Here is a 10,823-nt window from a genome sequence, read left to right as displayed (position 1 = left end):
TATCATCACAATACTTTAACTTGCCCTTTTTTTTGTAACTTTCAACGGTAAAGTCGTACATTTCTTTTAAGTACCGTATTTTCCGGTCTATAAGTCGCACTGTTGTATAAGTCGCACTTCCGTATATCGAGCCATTTTTACAAAAAAGTTTATATATCAGCCACACCTTTGTATAAGTCGCACCTCTTTGCATGGTTTGCGCTTTTCTTTTTAAGCTGATCGGTACCGCCAGACCGGAATTTCGCACTGGTAATCAGCTGGTTCATACGTACTGTAACGTTTGACGCCTGGTGATGTTCAGATTAGCGAGAAATGCCTAGATCACGGCACTCTCTGGCAGGGGCAGTCAGGACATTCGGAACTGAAGGACGCAAAATGAGCTGGCCAGCTTTACTCAAGCATACGCATGCCGAGCGAACGAAAGTTTAACGTGCCAGAAACCTGCCAACAAAGCTTGGGCGGCCCACTAAGCCTAGCCACGGAGACAATACGAACGTATTACCACTTACCTTGAAGTGTTATTGGAGTGAGGCAAAATACAAAACCATGACTGAATTAGGCTAAGTCAACCAAACTTTTATTATCACTGCCACACTGTCTACTCAGTAAAGCCATTGAATTCCTTGCTTTCCGAGTCACTTTGGAAGAGTGCGGCGATCACTGGATCTTACGCGATGGGCTCTTAGTCGTCGTCAGGCCCGCTGCTGTAGTCGCTTTCAGCGGCACCACTCTCAGGTGCAGATTCAATGAGACCGGCTTTTCTTAAACTGGTGGCTACAGTTCCTACGGAGACGGAGTTCCACGCTTCACTGACCCACTCAGCCACTTCGCCCAATGATGCGTGCCTCATGCGCCCAGTTTTCGTGAAACTTTGGTCGCTGCTTGTCATCCAGGTTTCCCACAAACGCCGCAGGATAGCTTTGAAGCAGCAGTTCACGGAAATGTTTAGTGTCTGCAGCATCTTCGTCATGCCGCCAGGAATTATGACCGGGATGCAGTTCTTCGCTTTGATGTTGGTCTGGACCAAATCGGTCATGTGCGCCCTCATGCTGTCCATAACTAGAAGGCCCTCATTCGTGTGAAAGAATCCGTCCGGTCGCCGTGATTTCTCCAGCCAGAGCCCCATCATCTCTATCCATCCAGCCTTTCTCGTTGTATTGGATGACGACTCCAGGCGGAAAACTGTCTTTAGGCATAGTCTTTCTCTTAAAAACAATCATGGCCGGCAATTTGGTGCCATCAGCGCAGAAGCCAACACGACGGTAAAATCCGATTTCTCGTGGCCGATTGTTCTTACACTGACCGTCTTTTCGCTCTTCTTGGCCACGGTCCTGCCCATCAGGATATCAAAAGTCAGAGGGACTTCGTCTATGTTGACAATGTGGTTAGGCCTAACATCATGGGCTTGAATTTGTTCCTTGACGAATGCCTGGAAACTCGCCATCTTTTCCTTGAAATCATCTGGAAGTTTCTGGCAGACTGTTGTGCGGGCTCTGATGGCTAGCTGGTGCCATCTCATGAAGCGGAAGCACCAAGACGGCCCGCCGACAAAGTCAGCCACGTTCATATCTTTTGCCAATGTTTGTGCCTTCAGCCGTAGCAGTGTATGACCACGTGGAAAAAAATTTATCTCAAACACTTATTTGTGTCATGGTATTGTAATTTATCTTGAGGGTGCAGCCAAATTTTGGATTGCTTTTGCAACAATATTGGGGAAAGCATTTATTTATTGAAAGATTGACAGACGAAGACTAATATTTGTAGGGACCCAGATTATGTTTTTTCACATCTTTCCGGTGTTTTGACGGTTGTTTCAAACAAAAATGAGAAGGAAGGCAAGATAATCACTGCGTCGACTTTATTGCTCTTTTTGTTCATTCAGTTTTGTTCAGCCCATGAGAAAGTTTTGCCTCGGTTGTATGGAAAAGGTTGAACTCCATTTGTGTCCGCAGACAATCAATCACCAATTTTAATTATAACTTTTGATTAAGCCAAGCATTTCTTTTCAAATATTTCACGAAACAAAATGAAAAATTAAAGTACCATACCGCCCGAAACAAACATATATTATTCTTGTTCTATAGATTTGTTACAATCGGCCCACAAAGCCTACATAGCATCTCACACATAGCAGATTTTAGTGAGATCCGTATTAAAAGTCTGTACTTGAATCATTGCCAAGCTGACAGGCAGTGAAAGCTATGTACCCTTTGTCCCTAGATCAGTCAGTCACCTGCCGCTCAGTACCTGATCCATTCTATGCCCGTAACTACCTGGAGAGTATGACAACGTTGTATGCGTGCGACTTTTTATTCATTGTTCCTACAAGCATGTAGCTTCTACTGCCCTGTCAGCCTAGCAGTGAACATACTACAGTCATTTGCTTGAGAGCTTGGCACTTCATTTTTAAGGGTGGGACTAAATTTGTTGTACAAGTGCTTTGGACGTGCATTTTGTGCATGCTGTTCGTTGCCCACGAAGCTTTACTATTACCTATGGAATTTTTGTAATCTCATTCACATTTTGGCATGAGTATATCATGTCTGTCAAGAGTGTCCCGCCACTAGAATCAACATATTCCTCTCAAGACGATGCATCTGAAAGGCAAAGTGGAAGTAGCTGAGGGATAACTAAGCCAAGGAGGTAGCCAAGGCGGCAGGAACAGAGTGCAGTGGTTGTGGAACCTCAGACATCTACAAGTTAAAGTGGTACACTTTTCATATTTCCCATTGGTTACCGTATCTCGCATAGTCATGCAGTTTACTTAGTATGCAACTACAACATTCTTTCTGTCAATTATGTGGGTGAGAGGCTACAGGAACGTAAGGAAAGCCAGTCCAGCACTCAAATTGGATGTAAGATAGCACGGAGTGTATTTCAACGTCTCCTCGTCACTATGTTAGTGGGTTTATAGTCACGTTTCCAGGTGTCTTTCATAAGTGGTCATGTCCGATGAAACTTCTAATGAATTCTAGGCGTGCCTCCATCACACAGCCAGGCATCTGGATGCACCACAGGTGCAACCAAGCCAACTGATGACCAAGATCCTGTGGTGACTATTTGCCCGTCTTTACTTTCTTTTTGGTCTTTCAGATTAATGAGCATAGGCTGTAGCTTACAAAAGCTGTTTGTTTTCGTTTTTGTGTGTGTTCCTCTATGCAGCGCTTCCACCTTGTGGCACTTCCTTTGGCTTCAGAGCTGCATCATTTCATAATGCCAACAGCACCACCTTGCTTCCCCCCTTTCCCCCTTGATGCATTTTTAATGACCCTTATCTCTTAAATACTGAGCACACTGGCTAACCACCTAGATGAGGGGTCAGCCCCTGGCACAGTGTAAACCCTCTACCCATGTGCAGTCGCTGGGCCGAACAGATTTTTTTTGGTTTGTGTATTTTGTGCAAGGAAAGCCATCATAGCTTTCCGATGTTAATTTGGTTTGTCATTACTGGTTGATATTTCACTTCAAACTCGAACCTGGGATTCTCACGGATGAAAAAAGCTTTAGAGCTTTATCTCAAGTATTCCGACAGTGCAGCATACTTCATTTCAGAATAACTTTGAACAAGGTTAGAGCTGCGTCTCTCACAAGGCAATCGAAGTAACAGAGCGAGGTAAGCGACGGCCCTCTGCAAGAAGATTGCAACCTCAAACAGTATGCTCTTGCATGCCTCGCTCCGACAGTCATCGGCTGGCCCCAGGCCATTCATTTAACTGTTTTGCAAAGTGGTATGTTGAAACGGATTGTAGCGAATCAAATCACTCACTTTTCTTGTTGCAAAGACACCGCTAACAAAAACTCTTCAAACTCACTGTATTACGTGATTTGAGGAAGGACTCAAACAACATCTGCATTTTTCAGGAATAAGATCAGACAGACATATGGCAAATTCAAGATATTTATCCAGTGGAGCTCGCCCATCTTTAAGTAGCCTATGAGATGGAGGACTCGTTCGCCGTGTTTTTTCATGATGAGTAAGAGGACTCATTCAGTTCATTTTTACATTGGCTTTCCATGTTGGTATTTTTGAATCTAAAGAGTACACTGATGCTCGCTGTGTAAACAGATGTTTTTGAGGATAAAACACACATAGTCACACATCCTTTTGCAAATGACGGATCAAAGAGCTCTACACCTCTTCGTGACTTTTAATTAGTACATTCAACTTTCCTGTTTGCATCTTGGCAAGCAAAATTGACAACTAATATGTGTATTGAGAAGGGGCTCAAGTGTTCTGTAGGCTAGATTTTAGAAATCAGTGCAGTGCTAAAGCATTTAAGCCTAAATAATCTTTTCTTCATAACTGCAGATCATTTTTAGTGTGTACCAGCATATCCCACAGACACACACACACACTTGTTCCCCATCTGGCCCAACCCCACATTAACTTCGCGTCTCCTCGGCCAGCTGCTTCAAAGGGTTGCTGAGCCCTGATCTAGACTGCTTGGCTTTTATTGACAGTGGCAAATGCATTTCCAGGACTCAGCTGCTTTCTTGGCTGCACAGCGCGGACCAGAGACAGAAAGTACACATCCACCAAGCCCAACGCCTGCAGATGAGAAGGAAGCGACCGAGCCCCCTGCTGCTCCCCGGCATGTGCCTCGGCCTGCTGGTGTTCGGCCAGTAAAGCGAAAGAGGTCCATGGATGGTGGAAACATACCAGTGGAGCAGGTCCTGAGAGCAGCCACTCCTAACCCGAGATTTTCAGACTGCCCTCCAAAGCAGACGGACAAGATACCAGAGTCCCTGGCACAGATTTCTTTGTTCATGCAGCGAATGGTTGCTGACAGGTGCCGGCATTTCATCTGTCAGATAAGGGACCTAGCACATGATGAGGTAGTTGGCTGCACAGTGTAGAACAGAAAGTACACATCCGCCAAGCCCAACCCCTGCAGATGTGAAGGAAGTGACCGAGTTGCCTGCTGCGCCCCGACGTGTGCCTCGGCCTGCTGGTGTTCGGCCAGTAAAGCGAAAGATGTCCATGGATGGTGGAAACATACCAGTGGAGCAGGTCCTGAGAGTAGCCACTGCTAACCCGAGGTTTTCAGACTGTCCTCCAGAGCACACGGACAAGATAGCAGAGTCCCTGGCACACAACTGTTCGTTCATGCAGTGAATGGTTGTTGACAGGCGCCGGCATTTCATCCGTCAGATAAGGGACCTAGCACATGATGAGGTAGTTGGCTGCACAGCGTAGAACAGAGAGTGCACATCCACCAAGCCCAACCCCTGCAGATGTGAAGGAAGTGACCCAGCCCCCTGCTGCGCCCCGGCATGTGCCTCGGCCTGCTGGTGTTTAGCCAGTTAAGCGAAAGAGGTCCATGGATAGTGGAAACAGAACAGTAGAGCAGGTCCTCAGAGCAGCCGCTGCTAACCCGAGGTTCTCAGACTGCCCTCTAGAGCACACGGACAAGAGAGCAGAGTCCCTGGCACACAACCGTTTGTTCAGGCAGTGAATGGTTGTTGACAGGCGCCGGCATTTCATCCGTCAGATAAGGGACCTAGCACATGATGAGGTAGTAGTTGGCTGCACAGCGTGGACCAGAGAGTACACATCCACCAAGCCCAACCTTTGCAGATGAGAAGGAAGTGACCGAGCCCACTGCTGCTCCCCGACATGTGCCTCGGCCTGCTGGTGTTCGGCCAGTAAAGTGAAAGAGGTCCATGGATGGTGGAAACACACCAGTGGAGCAGGTCCTGAGAGCAGCCACTCCTAACCCGAGATTTGCAGACTGCCCTCCAAAGCAGACGGACAAGATACCAGAGTCCCTGGCACAGATTTCTTTGTTCATGCAGCGAATGGTTGCTGACAGGTGCCGGCATTTCATCTGTCAGATAAGGGACCTAGCACATGATGAGGTAGTTGGCTGCACAGTGTAGAACAGAGAGTACACATCCACCAAGCCCAACCCCTGCAGATGTGAAGGAAGTGACCGAGTTGCCTGCTGCGCCCCGACGTGTGCCTCGGCCTGCTGGTGTTCGGCCAGTAAAGCGAAAGAGGTCCATGGATGGTGGAAACATACCAGTGGAGCAGGTCCTGAGAGCAGCCACTGCTAACCCGAGGTTTTCAGACTGTCCTCCAGAGCACACGGACAAGATAGCAGAGTCCCTGGCACACAACCGTTCGTTCATGCAGTGAATGGTTGTTGACAGGCGCCGGCATTTCATCCGTCAGATAAGGGACCTAGCACATGATGAGGTAGTAGTTGGCTGCACAGCGTGGACCAGAGAGTACACATCCACCAAGCCCAACCTTTGCAGATGAGAAGGAAGTGACCGAGCCCACTGCTGCTCCCCGACATGTTCCTCGGCCTGCTGGTGTTCGGCCAGTAAAGTGAAAGAGGTCCATGGATGGTGGAAACACACCAGTGGAGCAGGTCCTGAGAGCAGCCACTGCTAACCCAAGATTTTCAGACTGCCCTCCAAAGCACACGGACAAGATACCAGAGTACCTGGCACACATTTGTTTGTTCATGCAGCGAATGGTTGTTGACAGGTGCGGGCATTTCATCTGTCAGATAAGGGACCTAGGACATGATGAGGTAGTAGTTGGCTGCACAGCGTGGACCAGAGAGTACACATCCACCAAGCCCAACCCCTGCAGATGTGAAGGAAGTGACCGAGCCCCCTGCTGCGCCCCGACATGTGCCTCGGCCACTGTTGGTGTTCGGCCAGTAAAGCGAAAGAGGTCCATGGATGGTGGAAACATACCAGTGGAGCAGGTCCTGAGAGCAGCCACTGCTAACCTGAGGTTTTCAGACTGCCATCCAGAACACACGGACAAGATAGCAGAGTCCGTGGCACAAATTTGTTCATGCAGCGGATGGTTGTTCACAAGCGCTGGCCTTTCATCCGTCAGATAAGGGATTTAGCACATGATGAGCTAGTAGTTGGCTGCACAGCATGGACTAGACAGTACACATCCACCAAGCCCAACCCCTGCAGATGTGAAGGAAGTGACCCAGCCCCCTGCTGCGCCCCGACATGTGCCTCGGCCTGCTGGTGTTCGGTCGGTAAAGCGAAAGAGGTCCATGGATGGTGGAAACACACAAGTAGAGCAGGTCCTGAGAGCAGCCGCTGCTAACCCAAGGTTCTCAGACTGCCCTCCAGAGCACACGGGCAAGATAGCAGAGTCCCTGGCACACAACCATTCGTTCATGCAGCGAATGGTTGTTCACAGGTGCCGGCATTTCATCCGTCAGGTAAGGGACCTAGCACATGATGAGGTAGTAGTTGGCTGCAGAGCGTGGACCAGAGAGTACAGATCCAGCAAGCCCAACCCCTGCAGATGTGAAGGAAGTGACCGAGCCCCCTGCTGCGCCCCAACATGTGCCTCGGCCACTGTTGGTGTTCGGCCAGTAAAGCGAAAGAGGTCCATGGATGGTGGAAACATACCAGTGGAGCAGGTCCTGAGAGCAGCCACTGCTAACCTGAGGTTTTCAGACTGCCATCCAGAACACACGGACAAGATAGCAGAGTCCGTGGCACAAATTTGTTTGTTCATGCAGCGGATGGTTGTTCACAAGCGCTGGCCTTTCATCCGTCAGATAAGGGATTTAGCACATGATGAGCTAGTAGTTGGCTGCACAGCATGGACTAGACATTACACATCCACCAAGCCCAACCCCTGCAGATGTGAAGGAAGTGACCCAGCCCCCTGCTGCGCCCCGACATGTGCCTCGGCCTGCTGGTGTTCGGTCGGTAAAGCGAAAGAGGTCCATGGATGGTGGAAACACACAAGTAGAGCAGGTCCTGAGAGCAGCCGCTGCTAACCCAAGGTTCTCAGACTGCCCTCCAGAGCACACGGACAAGATAGCAGAGTCCCTGGCACACAACCATTCGTTCATGCAGCAAATGGTTGTTCACAGGTGCCGGCATTTCATCCGTCAGGTAAGGGACCTAGCACATGATGAGGTAGTAGTAGGCTGCACAGCGTGGACCAGAGAGTACACATCCAGCAAGCCCAACCTCTGCGGATGTGAAGGAAGTGACCGAGCCCCCTGTTGCGTCGCGACATGTGCCTCGGCCTGCTGGTGTTCGGTCGGTAAAGCGAAAGAGATCCATCGATGGTGGAAACACCAGTGGAGCAGGTCCTGAGGGCTGCCGCTGCTAACCAGAGGATTTCAGACTGCCCTCCAGAGCACACGGAAGAGATAGCACAGTCCCTGGCACACATTCGTTTGTTCATGCAGCGAATGGGCAGTCACAGACACCTGCATTTCATCCGTCAGATAACGGACCTAGCACACACTGAGGTAGTAGAGAAACGACAGCCGTAGGAGGACAGGGAAAGGGAGGACATATAGAGGCAAGAGAGGGAGAAGCTGCTTGAGGCCGAGATGGAGAGATACGAAAGAGAAAAGCAGGAGGTGCAGGGAAAGGAGATGGAGGTCAGGCTGAGAGTAGTGGGATTCAGCTCGTCAAGTAGACTTTACGGTAGAACCAGAGACTTATGACTTCACTAATGACTGAGCATAGTGGGTGCTGCCACATTCCGTTCCACCATAAGTCCCAGCATGGCAGATGCTGTGCACCATCACAGGCAATGACGCGCTGTAATCGCGTCGTGTGAATGTGTGCTACGCGCGACGCCGCACGAAAACGGCAGGTCACGTGACATGGTCTCAGCGCCGGATTGGCATCACCTGCTGATGGAGTCGGCCGTGCTCCAAATTGTGGTCGCACGGAGTATAGGACATGAAGATCAGAGATGGTCGTGTGCTCTGTTGGAAGGTGGAACATGGTCTTCCTCATCCTATCTGCATTCTTTCTATTCGCACCTTTTTCTGTAACTGCCATCAAACTCACTCTCATTAAACTGCCTGATCCGCGTGACTTGCCATCATGGCTACCTTTTCACTAATTGCTGCTTTCTTCCGAGGCTTCACGTGCTTTCACTGTGCTTCTTGGTTTGGCCCGTTGCTGGAAAGCGTTAGGGGTCTCCTTGATCATCATTGTCTCGAGCCAGATGGCTTGCTTGCTTTTCTAAATGCATGTCTTGGTTGTGGGATCTGCTGGTGCTTGCAAATAAGTTAGGTTATGGTATATGTTTGTTATTACGGTTTTATGGTCGAAGCCTATGATGCTGGTTCGAGACGAACATGATGTCAAGAGGTTTGGATTTTTGCTGGTGCTGTAAAGGTCTGCCAGTCTCCATGTGGTCGAACTGGAGTGTGTTGGTCAAGTGGGAACTGGTACGTTGGAAATTTGCATTTCAGCTTAAAACAAATGCGAGAAATTCTTCTTGCCTCCCTTTTATACCTTTAGTTCAATCAAATGGCCCAGTGCCCCAAATGAACGTTTTTTTCTCAATGGCATAAAGACGGCCTAAATGCCTCCGCTCTAGGTCCGTAAAACATTTAGCGCCTTTATTTGTGAACTTTGTTTGAGGAAAGTAATTTTTCTTTTTATGTTCTAAAAACACGTCCATCACCTAGGTGTCAGATTTTTAAACGTTTTTTAAAGATGCCTTTAATCTGTCAGGTCCACACTGTAGTATAACGATGGAAGAAAAACAGGAGTGAGCTTTCTTATCTAGGAAAACAAACACACGCATAGTCAAAAACCATTCCACACAAGTTTTAAGGGGGGACACCATTCAGAAAACATTTCTGCAAAAAAAGTTGATTTTGAAAAATGTCATAATTACATTCACCAACATCAAGAGATTATTCCCAGAAAGTTTCATTAGCCTACACTGCATAGTTAATTTCTTATAAATTATTTTCGGGCCACCGATGCTAAAGGAAAGATAGAGGTTGGAGCATTTTGAACACATTTTTCTCTATTCCACTTTTTGGCATAAACTTCACTTTAGGAAAACTATCGTTCTGTTACTATGTAACTTGGATTCATTTTTTTTATTTTTTGGGGTGAAATTTTAAGGGGAGATAGCTATGAGCTAGTATTTTTTTTTTGTCATTTTTATGCTCAAGAACTAAAATGTTTGACAAAGAATGGAAATCTAAAAAAACTGGATTTGTGTTTATGTGGCTTTCTTGTCATCAAAGATGGTATAATATAGAAATATAGGTCCACAGCTATCTGCTCTGAACTGTCCTAAAACAATATAACACATGGAAACGACAAATTTATAAATAATTTCAAAACGATAGCTGTTCTTGGGGCAAGTTCCGGCATGAATTGGCAACATTGAACAAAATAGGTGGACGATCCAGGATTGATCTGTTTATCTGCCGAAATAAGATCCAATTCATTCATTTCTTTGCGTCGTCAGTTGCATATTGCACCGTTGCACTCGTCGCTGCCATTCTTCTGCAGTTTGCGACATGGACGGCATCTTGCTGGGGGATATCCAGAAAAAGCGGTTCAGCGTACGCCACCTGCAATTCGCATCTGGCGTGCGTATGTGTATGTTTAGTGTAGGGGAAGGCACCACAGCGTCGTTGCTCAGGCAGGTGCAACGGTGGCGACTGAAGTTGAAGTTTGCAGTTTTGTACATTGGAGGACACGACCTGGTGAACAGCCAGCCACCGGACGTGATCGTAGGCAACATCCTGGTACGTTGGGTATTTTTGACCTCATATTCGTGTTAGTGGCCACACACCACGAAATTCAGACACTGCAACTTGTTCACTTATTCAGAGGTCCTTGTGGAGCACCTGCGGAGCATTGCGAGCACCATTTTCGTGTTCAAGGTGCTGCGAAGGTGCTGGGTCAACCAGAAAGCTGAGGGCCACAGACTACTGATGAACCGTGTGGTGGCTGCCGCCACGCTGACTGCGCCGGCAGAGGGCAAGGCGCCCGACGGCAGCGCCACGCGCCGGCAGGGCGCAGCTTGGGGGGGAGGCGCAGGGGCATTA

This window comes from Ixodes scapularis, unplaced genomic scaffold (genome assembly GCF_016920785.2).
Source record: "Ixodes scapularis isolate PalLabHiFi unplaced genomic scaffold, ASM1692078v2 ptg001158l_1___fragment_3__unscaffolded, whole genome shotgun sequence".
Taxonomy (NCBI): Eukaryota; Metazoa; Arthropoda; class Arachnida; order Ixodida; family Ixodidae; genus Ixodes; species Ixodes scapularis.
The sequence above is the reverse complement of the archived record's forward strand: the minus strand, read 5'-3'. Positions refer to the sequence as shown.